Here is a 12,200-nt window from a genome sequence, read left to right as displayed (position 1 = left end):
TCATCCTGTACCTACATGCAACACAGACGTACGCACTCTAATTAGAAGAAGAAGACTACTTTGTAGTAGCAAGCAATGTGTTATTTGTAAATAATACACTAGATAGAAAGAGCTTTTAGGGCTATGTTATTTAACTATTTAGCAGATAGATTACATAGTAAGTAAATAAACAAGATACAGTTATAATGTTAACAATAAAAGCAAAATTACTTGCACTGTTCTAAGTTGCTAAGAAAGCTATGTTTATAAGAATGCTTCTTAATAAACTGTAAGTTAAGCTGCTTAATTTAACTATTACAATTTAGTGCAACAACAAGCAGACAATCTAACTAGTAAATAAAGAGATATCTTAACTTTAAACTAAGCTCTAACATGTTAACATCTATAACTACTAGCTCTAACAGGAAGTCTCTTAACAAATGATTAAGGTTGTCTATGTCCTCTCTAGCAAGATGCTTGTAGACAGACTTACTAAAGCGCTTTTAGCTAGCAAATAGCTAAGCTTTCTTTAGCAAATTTAGCTAGTTAATGTTAGGGAGGGGATAGTTAGTTAGGAAGCAGATATGGAAGAGATTGAAGCAAGAATAGAAGCCCTAGAAGCATACTAAGGTTGCGCAATTAGGAACCAGCTTAAAGCATGTCTAAGCTGAGGGGGTGTGTCAGATATGCGCACCTACTGTCAAGACAGGAGGAACGTTTGACAAAAGCTGCTACATAGTACGAGCAATAAGCTTGAACAGTATGTTGCTGCAAATTGCTGCATGTTGCAGCACGTCGCAAGCTGGTCGCGCATAGGGCTAGTGCGCGAGGGACTCGGATCGGAAAAACAAAAGCCGAGCAACACAAGTAGAGCAGAAAAAGGATTGATAAATCAAGACAATTAATCATCATCCCATACATCATATCCAAACCCATCATTCATCTTAGGAAGCCTAGAAACAGTGCTTCAATCTGACAAAAGGCTCCTCTTATATACACTAAGCTTCGGAACATAATATCTCTAGATTCTAAGCTGCGTCCCAGGCTCTAAGCCCTAGTCCTAGGCTCTAAGCCCTAGCTAAGGCTCTTAGTATACGCGACAGCTTACTTTACTAAGGTAAAGTATAGCACTATAACCCTAAAAGCTTAGTACTAGCAGTAGCACTTCTTATATACTAAGGTAAGAACCTATAAGATTCTTAATATAGAAGGCTAGCTAGCTGCCCAAGACTTTCTAGACGCCCTAGCTCTAAAGCTTGCACTAGACTAGGCGCGCTTTATGCACTAAAGTGTTATAAAGGCTAGCGCACTTAGTAAAAAACCTCTAATAATTTAAGAAATTAGCAAAATCCTCTTAATAATGCTTTAAAAGCACTCTCTACATGTAAGTAACTAAGCTATAAGTATATTTATAACACTTAGTAGATAATTAGATAATAATTTAGCCTAATCTATTTTAGCCTAATTAGGCTACCTATGCCTATGCAGAGCTTTATAGTAATTTTTTTATTTATAAAAAGTAGTAGACTGTAGAGACTTTACATTAGCAGTTACTAAAAAGCTAAAGAAGCTTAGTAAAACTACACACTAAAAGATTTTTAAGAGGCTTAAGTAAGTGTAGTATAAAAAAGTAAAAGCTATACTACTTAAAAAAGGCTACGTAATTCTAGATAAAGCCTTCTCTACTTTAAAAGCTATTAAAGAATTAGATAAACTAGCATTTTTAAAAAGTATTATTACTGCACTTATTAACTTAGCGCTTTTAGTAAAACTAAAAATGCATATAACTATAAATTTTAACACTTACCTACTTTTTATAAGCATAATTTAAGATAATAGAAGTACTATACACTTAGTAAATAGTATAAAGCTGCTTATACTTAGGTTATTTAAAAAAGCTTAAAGTTTACATATAGTAAAAGTAGGCACTTAGTAATTTTTAATCTAGAGAATAGAAACTAGAAAGCTTAAAAAAGTGTTAAATAAAGTATAAAAAAATCACACAGAAGATCTTATGCTATAAAAGGTAGTTATATTAAAAAAATTTTATGTTAATATTATCTTAGAAGCTTATTGTAATAAGGTAGGCACCTCGCCTGCCAAGCCGATACTATACAACTTTCCCCACTGTACTAAAAGGTACGCACGAGAATACTTAAGCTAAGTATTCTCGCATAGTATAATATATATATAGGTAATGCTAGAGTAAGCACTAGCACTAGCGGTTGTCTCTAGCCTAGCCTAAACCTCTATAAGCGAGAGAAGGCCACGTGGTTGACTGTGCCGACCTCGTTACACTTATTTAAGAGAAAAAGAACTATAGTATTTAAAACTTAACTATACATTGCGCATAAGCACACTAAAATAAAATAAAGTACTTATAACACTTTACTATTAATATAACCTTATGTTTATTAAATATAAAGCTGTCTTTTTTTACTTACTAGTGTAAAGTATGCTTTTAAAATGCTAACACTTATAAAGTACATTTTTATGCTTAGACTTAGAAAAGCTTTAGCATGCGCGCGTAGAACACTTAGGCTTTAAAGCTCTATAGGCTCTAGTTAAAAGCGCAAGGAATGTATAAATAACAGGTACAAAGCAAGTACACTGTAAGCACTGCGCAATAACCCACACTAAGCAGGTTATATTAAGAAGACTAAAAAAGCAAGCTCTCTACCTATTCTAGAAGTTGCATAGAACATGTTTGATATGCTATTAGAGCGCAGCAGAGCTCTATAAATAATAATTATTAAAGATAAATATAGTAGTAAAATCTTTTTATACTTTTTTTAAGTAAAAACCCTTTTAAAAATCTAAAAAGTAATAAAGAACTTTAAACGCATAGTGTCTAATTAATATAAGCTTTAAATTAGTAAAATACAGTAAGATAATAACACTGCTACACTTCTTTAGCATAAAAAGTTAAAGTATAAGCTTTAGGTAAAGAAATTTAGCATTAATATTAAACGCTTTTTACTATACACTTATAAGCTAAATAAAGCTGTAAGAAAAGCTAAACAAAGAATGATTATAAAGTCTATTAAAATAAAAAGCAGAGTAGGACTCTCTAAGAAGCTCTAGCTAGAAGTAGTAGATGTAGTAATATAGCTATATAATATAAGCCTGTTGCACATATATAACCTACACTTACTAAATAAAGTCTTAGACGCATAGTTTACTAATTACTTTAAATACTAGAAGCTAGAGTAGGTAAAGAGTGCTACAGCTAATCTAAGGCCTACTTAAAGCAGAATATATGCATATAGCTATTGCGCTTACCTACTTAACAGAGAGCAAGTGTAAGGCTAAGATAGCGCTTACGTGCAACAGGTATATATACTATTCTGCACCTAAAAATCAACGTTAGTTGATTATTCATACTTTTTAGTTGTATTAGCAGAGTGGTGCGGAGCCTTGTTCTTATAGCAAGTAGCTAGGCGTTAGAAGCAAAGCTTTAAAGTAACTTTATAAAGCTATATAGAATATCTTGTAGGCTATAGAGCTTTAAATATTTACAGAATATAAGTTCTATTACTTAACTAGGTAATTACTATAAAAAATGTAGCTTTTAATAAGACATGCTTTATTAAAAATAAAAGTAATAAGCTAATTTCTTAAAAAAAACCTTTTAAAATTATTAAAATTCTTTATAAGCAAAGTAAAATTTATAATATAAAAGAAGCCTTTAAGCTTTTACTTTAAAAGTTAAATAAGTAGTAAAGTAATATACTAATTTAAAGGCCCTAAAAGTGTAAGCTTAAAAGTGTAGAAACTAAAAAGCTTATTAAAACTTAAGTTAGCTAGCTAGAAGATTAGCACTTAAAAGTAAAAGTAACTACATAAGTAATAAGTATAATAAGTAAGTTACTAAAGATTTACATAGTTTCTAATAAACATATAGCACTTATTACTCTAAAGCTAACTCCAAAGCTAGAGCTTGCAGATAGCTCTATAACACGCCTTATATAGAGTAGGCATAAGTATACTAGTAATCTCTAGAAAGTGCACTTAACTAGAACAGTAAATTTACTAGGCTTATTAAGTTAAATAGCTAACTTACTAGTTAAAAAATTAACTTTTACTTTTTATACTAAAACATTATCTTTTAAAGCTTTAGTTAAAGCAGGTAAAGCACCTTTTAAGTATGTATATAATAAAAAGAGCTAGACACTAGCTACATGTATAAGCTAAAGAATATAGAGGCAAGATTCTAATAACCTAGGTAAGCCTAGGGGTGTAGGAAGCAGAGGTATATATACAACGCTTTTAGAAAAAAGTAGTAGATATATTACTCTTGTTAATCTAAAGCACCTTAAAATAAACTTTTTTAGAGCATTTATTACTTATAACTATAAAGCGCTTAAAACGCTTTATATAGTGTTTTTTATAGCTGCCTTTTTTAGGTAGCCTTAACTAAGAACTTATAAGCTCTTAAAGAAACTTTTAAAATAAAAAGATCTATATAAACACTTATATAAAGATCTATTTAAGATTACAGCATAAAAAGAGATAGCTACCCTACTTAAAAAAGACACTTAGAAAAAATTATGTAAACTAAAGCAATATCTAAGCTATTTTTACTAAAGTAGAGATTTATATATAAATTTAACTAAGATAAGTATTTTACTAAATGTAAAGCTTACATTTATGTACGCAGTAATCTCTAAAGCAAAGACTTACTTTAGTTAACCTATACTACTACTCTTGCAGCTAGATTTTTCTAAATAGTAATAATAATAGCAGCTTAATTTAACTTAAAAATTAAGTAATATAATGTTATAAGCGCGTATTTAAACACACACTATAAAAGTAAGCTAAAAGTAACATGTAAGCTTTTAGAAGGCTTTATAAAGCCTAGCATATACGTTAAGCTTCTCTAAGCTTTATATAGACTGCGTAACTTGCTAATCTTATAGTACAAAAAGCTCTTACCATGTTTTAGCGCGTAATGCACGGACTCGCGTAATGCATAATTTTAGCAATCCGCGCCTTTCACTTTTAAAGCTCTAGGGACTTACATAAATTATAGATTATATAGATTTTTTATTATAGTACTAATTAAATGCTATAGATTCTATTTCTAGCAATAATTTACGTGCAATACCTTATAGAGAGGTTAATTTGCCTGCTGCGTTAAGTTCTACCTAATGCTAGCTCTCTCTCTTTATTTAATACTGCATTATTATTAAAATCCTCTAGCATACTAGCAATAGGTGTAGGAGCTTTCTGCTTGCTCTTTGTTGCCTACTAGAGGTTATTTTTAAGCTGTTAATTAACCTGCTAGGTAAGCTCTGCCTTCTCTTGTTAAGCTGCTTTTATCTTTAGCTCCTGCAGGTAAGCCTTCTTTACTATTACTACTCTATGCCTTTTCTCTTTAACTGCGCGCGCCTTTTTAGCTTTCTTTGCTTTCTTACGCTTTGCCTTCTCTTATTTTTAAAGCTATAAAGCCTTTTTCTTAGCATCTTTTTATGCCTAACAATTACGTGCTTCTTAGACCTTATTTAGGGACTAAAAGGTTGCACTACTATAATATTCTAGAGGTGCTTCTAGTAGAAGAGGCTTGCTACGCTAGCAGCGCCTCTTTTTATTAATTAGCGCGTCCTTAACCTGCTTAAGCTTATGCTAGAGAAGGATGTAACGCACTAAGAATAACTAGACAGTCTTTTTAAGCTCTTATATATCTCTTCTATAAGAATTACTAACAACCTTGTCTAAAAGGCTTTTAACCTTTTTCTAATCCTTTGCACTAAGCGCTAAGCGAGTGCTTTTACTAAAGAATAGTTACTTCTTTTACCTATAGTAAAATTAATCTAAGACTACTTACAGATTAAATAGTAATAAACTAGTTACTTTAAAAGCACTAAGGATAGTTTTATACTTAAAGGACATTTTCTAGGCCTTATTAAACATAGTGTAGAAGTTTTTCTTCTTAGTTAATAATAGTTTCTAGCATCTATCTATAAAGCTAGCTAGCTTAGCTAAGTAGGCTAATAAGAGGGTTTAAATATACAGACATTAAGAGGCTGCAGCGTATAGGTTAGGTGTAGCAGGTATATAGCTAGAAGGATCTTATTGTTGTTGTAGTACTTAATAAACTTTATTAAAACATGTAATCTATAGCTATCTAGAAACAAAAGTTAGTACGTCTATTACACTTTTACCTTAGTCTTATAATTAAACACATGTTTTAGCTATACTAGGCCTAGTTTATTATTTATCTAACTTGTAAGTAATAAAGCAAAGAAAGCTTAATGCTTAGAAAGGTTAAAATCCTGTAGCTAAGAGTCTTATATATAGTTAGAAACAGCTTAGTAGATTAGCATAAGTGTAAGAGAGCTACTATTAGCGCAGATGTAGGCTATTATTATAATTTACTTGTAATTGCTATTCTGTATAAACTACTACTTCATACCTTGCTTATACTGCTGTTTAGAGAAGATTTACTTTATTTTTAACAGTACTCTAATTAGGAAGCCCTTTTTATTTATATTATAGGTATGCTGTAGTTCTATGCTATATTGCTTAATTTTTTTACGTATAAGCTTATAATACAGTAAGTACTTAAATGCTAAGTTAGCTTTGTTACACGCAGCGTCTATGCTAGATGTCTATTAAGATAATAAGTTAATAAAGTGCCTCTTAATAAATTAATTAACCTAGCTTTTCCTAGCTTACTTACTACTTATTTCTGTTCTAAGATTTTAAATTATTTATCTTAAAAAGAATAGACCTCTTGCGTAAAGTCTATTAATGTACTCTACTAGCTCTTTCTTCTGCAATAGGCTAAGTAGTTGCTAGTTTTTAAGTTTCTCTACACGTAGGCAGGTAACGCGTTGGCGACGCCTTAAGAGCGTAGATTAATTAACGCTATACTGCCTAGCTACTGCAGCATAATTTAGTAATTCTCTAGGTTTTAGCAATTTTAGCAACTCTAAAGAGGCCTTAATACTGCCTATATTAGTTAAGAGAGAGGTGGTTAAAGTTTTAACAGCTTTGCGCAGAACTGTGCATTACGCAAGGCTGTGTATTACACGCTAAAACACAGTATAGGCTGTTTAAAAGCTTAAGCTTATCTTATTTAAAAAGAAACTATGTGTCACGGTCGGCATGCTCAAGCTTCAAGCAAGAGGTGGTGTAACTCAACTAGATTAAACTAAGGAGCAGAGGAGCTGCTCTGCGAGTTTAAATATACATGTGTGCCCCCTGCCAAGGCGCTACTCGTAGCACTAGCGTGCTACTCGTTGCGCAAGCGAGGGAGCTGATGCCGCAGAGCATGTGACGCGGTACGCGCCGTTACACTATGCTTATTTTTTAACTATAATTACTACATTTTAATTTTTTTTTATATAAATAACATACTTTACATCTATTACTATAATAATAAGTTAGAAGCTTACTAATTAATTAATATAATTAAAAAAAAATATATAAGCTAAAAAATTAAAAGCTGTGTAAATAGTTTTTAGAGATTAGAATAGTTAGAAATAGAAAGGCTAAAATAATCTAGCTAGTACATAACACATATATTAAGAAAGTAGTAAAGAAGTTTAACTTTACAAAAAGTGCGCTCTTTCTAAAAACTCTTTTACTATTAGAAGAGCTTGTAAGCAACTAGAGATTAGCATTAAAGTATAAAATTAAAAAATACTAAGAGTATGTAAGATTAAAACTTTACACTATAATTATAGTGCGCTTTAATGTAGTGTTTGCAGCATCTTAGCTCTTCTACTACCTAATAAACCTAGAAAAGCAGCACTTCTAGGCAGTAAACTAGGCAATTATGTACCTGTATTGCACAAGGCATATAAGCATACAGTATAGAGCACTAGAAGGTGCGCAACTTATTATGTATAAAGATATATCTTTTACTAATTATATAAACACTAAATAATTATTTTATAAATACATTATCTTACTTTTTAAAAAACTAATTTTATAAAGAGTAGCTTTTTAGCTAATAGTAACTATGTTTATAATAAAGGCTAAGCTACTTACTTTAGCACACATTATAAAGAAATTACTAGCTTTAAAACGCTTTTTTAAAAAGCTAACTTTAAAGCTAGGCACACTATAGTAGATTTACTATAATAACTAGTAGACAATTTAGTTAGTAGTAAAAGAGAACGCCTAGATAACTACCTACCTGCGCTATATTAATATTTAGAACATATAGCTACGCTAGAAGCACATAAAAGGATTTTTTAAAGTGCGCTATATTAAAAGAAAGAATATACTAGTAGATAGACTTATAAAGTACTTACTAAAATAGTAATTTAAGCACTTTAAGCAGCTTCTTAACTTTAAAGACATATAAATAAGCTTTTAAAAAAAAGTATTAATTATTAATAGTAAGAATATTTTTATACTGCCTAAAAATAAAAGTTTTATCTACTAATAAAAACACTTCTCTATCCTATAAAGTTTAAGTAGGGATTTAGTACATAAGATGTGTAAAAATATAAAACGCCTAAACTATAAGAAGATTAATAAGCTTACTTAAGAGCTTCTTAGCGCGCTAGTAACGCGCTAGGAGCCTAGAGGAAATGTTACTCTACTTCTTCTCCCTCTTCTCCTCCTCTATCTTCTCTACCTTCTCTTTCTTCTTCTTCTTTTTCTTCTTCTTTTCCTTTTTCTTCTCTTTTTTTTTTCTCTACTATATTTTTTTAAGCAGAGCTTAAAGAACTGGCTAAAGCTAGAACACAGCTTATAGCTTATTAGTCTAATCTAAGGTATAACATACAATCTTTATAGAGAAGCTTACCTGCTTGTTCTTTATAATAAGAGCTGTAATAAAGCGCTGCGCATAGACAACAGTAATAGAGAGGCTATAAAGAGGTTAAAGGCTAGATTACTCTACACACTGCTATAGGGCTTATAGGGGCAGGTAGCTGTGCCTAGGGGAACAGCGCTAACAGCGTAAACTGCTAGTAGCAGAATTATAGCACTCTCTACTAGAGCGCCCTGCAAGCGCACTCTTTATGCAGCCTAGACAGGACTGCGCGCAGAGCGCACTAGGGGGAGGCTAGCGGGGTGTCAGATATGCGCACCTACTGTCAAGACAGGAGGAACGTTTGACGAATGCAGCATTTTGCAGCATTTTGCAGCATTTTGCAGCATGTTGCAGCAAATTGCAGCATTTTGCAGCAAATTGCAGCATGTTGCAAGCTGGTCGCGCATAGGGCTAGTGCGCGAGGGACTCGGATCGGAAAAACAAAAGCCGAGCAACACGAGTAGAGCAGAAAAAGGATTGATAAATCAACACAATTAATACAATTAATTAATTATCCCATACATCATATCCAAACCCATCATTCATCTTAGGAAGCCTAGAAACAGTGCTTTAATCTGACAATTAAGAGTCTCAGTGCCTCCATCAATACAAAATGGCCACCCAGCCTCCTCGAGACGCGACAGTCGTCCTTCGAGACCACACCGACTACAGAGCCTGGATGATGCAGCTGCAATTGAGATGTGTAGCGCACGGCATCTGGCCGCAAGTGGATCCTAAGTTGACCATCCAAATGACCTCCAAACCAAGAGCTCCAGAGATGCCGCTAATAGCTGAGTTTTCACCAGCCTCCAACGTCGAAACGCCTACGCACATAAACAAGCTATTAACGAGCGGTGTCAGAGCCTTTAAAGAAGCCATTGAATACTACAAGATTAAGGCTGACAAGTACAAGAGTAATAGACATAATTATAAAAGAGAGCAATTAAGCCTCTAACAGATTATTGTCTTTATCTAGTTAATAGTTAGCCCGCATCTGCAGCGTACATGCTGTTCCCTAGATTAACTACTTAGACAGTGGATTACAAACCTTAAAGCTACAGTAGGTGTTAACAACTAATTTAAATAAGAACGCGCGCGCAACTAATATAATGCATCCCTAAAGCTGCTAAGAAACGCAAGCATATAGAACCTGTGGCTAGCAGAGTATGATTACGCTGCCACAGAAGCGGAGACACAAAATGTTCTAGAAACAACGCAGTTTAATGCTGTTGCAAAGGACTTTCTAACTACTATAAATAAAGTTGCCCCTTATTAGTCTACAACCTTTTAGAAAAGCAGACAGTTCGCACTAGACATAAATTAAAAAGAAATAATAAAGCGCTTTTAAAAACATATAATGTTAAATTATCTAATACATATAGGAAAGTATAAAGCTGCCTTTACAACAGATAACTTGTTATACCTTACTAAAAGTAGGAAGACTACCTAGGGCACAAACAGGGACGCTTATAGTGCAGAAGTTGCAATATTAAGAAAACAGAGTAAACTTTAACATTAATGTTATTAAGAAGATAACAGAAAGTTATTTTTAAGCTAAAAACCTGCTAAAACAGGAGGCACTAAATGTTCTACATGCGGACACATCTATGCATTAAAGGACTGCTTCTATGTCTATCTAGACAGAGCACTAGACTAGTAGATGCTAAATAAGAGAGTTAAAGAGCTTGTAGCATTAAAGCATAAGCACAACTTAGAATTTTAAGGCCTACTAAGAAGGCAGCGTAGACATAATTTAAAAATACTAATCCTAAAGAGTTTACATACACCTATGCTAGAGATACAAGAAGACTAACTTAAAAGCTAAAAAGTATTAAGAGTTAAGGCAGCTACATTGCTAGCTATAGTTAATTTAAACTAGAACAGATATCTACTAAAAGAATTATTTATTCTTAACTTAGGCTTAACATGCTACATTATAAACAATTTTAATTAAATCTACAACTATTATTTACTAACACTAGAAGACTTTATCTAGTCTAGAAACTCTTACATATAGATTTAAGGCTACAGATTAATTACACTAAGCCTAAAAAGCAAGCATAGAACACACAGTTAAGCATACAGTCTTATACTACATAACGCTGCACTGTGCCTAGACCTGCTGTGCAACCTAGTCTTATTCTGCCTACTGCAACAGAAAGGAATCTAGTAGAACACACAAGTAGAGCTAACTGCTTTAAAGGCTCTAAACAGGATAATAATTAGAGATCTTATAAAGATCTATAGCTAATAGGTGTTAGAGTACTATCTACTACAGAAGGGCTTATATTATACACACATAATTAACACAAGAACTAAACATAGTCTATAAAAGGCATTAGTAGAGCTATAGCATAAGCGTTTAGAACACCCTAGACTAGCTACACTTTAACACCTTGTACAGTAAGCTAAGGGGGTGTAAATTAAAAGAATTACAACAGTCTAATGTAACTTATGTAGCAGAGCTAAGATACAACAATAAATTAGCTGCGCACTGCAAATTAGCAACAGTAGACTTAGTAAGAGACTGTTAATTAATTTCTATGCATACAAAGCATAAAGTATTATAAAAGAGCAGAGTTAAATGCTAATTACTAACAAGTATTCTAGCCTCTAGTAAGACCTTTACTTTAAAAATAATAAGCTTACTAAATTAATTATTAAAGCTTTTATAATCTTTATCCTTTTTCTAAAGAACTATTATAACATTACTGTAAAAGTTATTAAAGCTAATAATAAGATTACAACAGTAAAACTAGAGGTAAAACGCTAGCTAGCATTGCATAGAATAACTGTTAAGCCTTTAGCACTAGATACACAAGCCTAGAACAGAGGAGCTAAACACTTAAAAGGTGTAAATAAGGAGAAGTTATAGGCTATGCAACTAGATGCTAACCTACTATAGAACGTATAGCTATACATCACTAGAGCAGGCGTATACCTATATAATTAGACGCTAAACTATGCTAACAACTAGAAGACACTATACAAGATCTTCTTTACATAAGCAGCTCTAAATAATAAAGTTATTATGTTAATTTAAAAGCTAAGTCTTACACATCTAAAAGCCTATAGCTGCAAAGTATTTATAATAACTAATAACACATATTAGAACAAATCTAAGCTACAGAGGCTAGACCTAAAGGCGTAGATTAGATATCTAGTTAGGTACTAATTATTAAACATCTACTGTGTATAGATACTACTGCTAGTAAAAGTAATCTGTACACATAACATTATTTTTAACAAACACTTAATCTTTAGCAGTAAGCCTAAAGACTTAATAGATAACCTTATGCACAACACAGTAAAAAAAATTACTATATACATTAAAATAATTAAGCTTCTAACACCTAGTTATTAGCTAGAGATAGAGTTGTTTTATAAAGACAACACTACAGATAATACATTAAATTTTAACAAAGTAGACCTACTAGGCTACTATTAA

The sequence above is a fragment of the Lindgomyces ingoldianus genome (assembly GCF_010093535.1).
Source record: "Lindgomyces ingoldianus strain ATCC 200398 unplaced genomic scaffold BDR25scaffold_81, whole genome shotgun sequence".
NCBI classification, from domain to species: Eukaryota; Fungi; Ascomycota; class Dothideomycetes; order Pleosporales; family Lindgomycetaceae; genus Lindgomyces; species Lindgomyces ingoldianus.
This window is presented reverse-complemented; position numbering follows the sequence as displayed.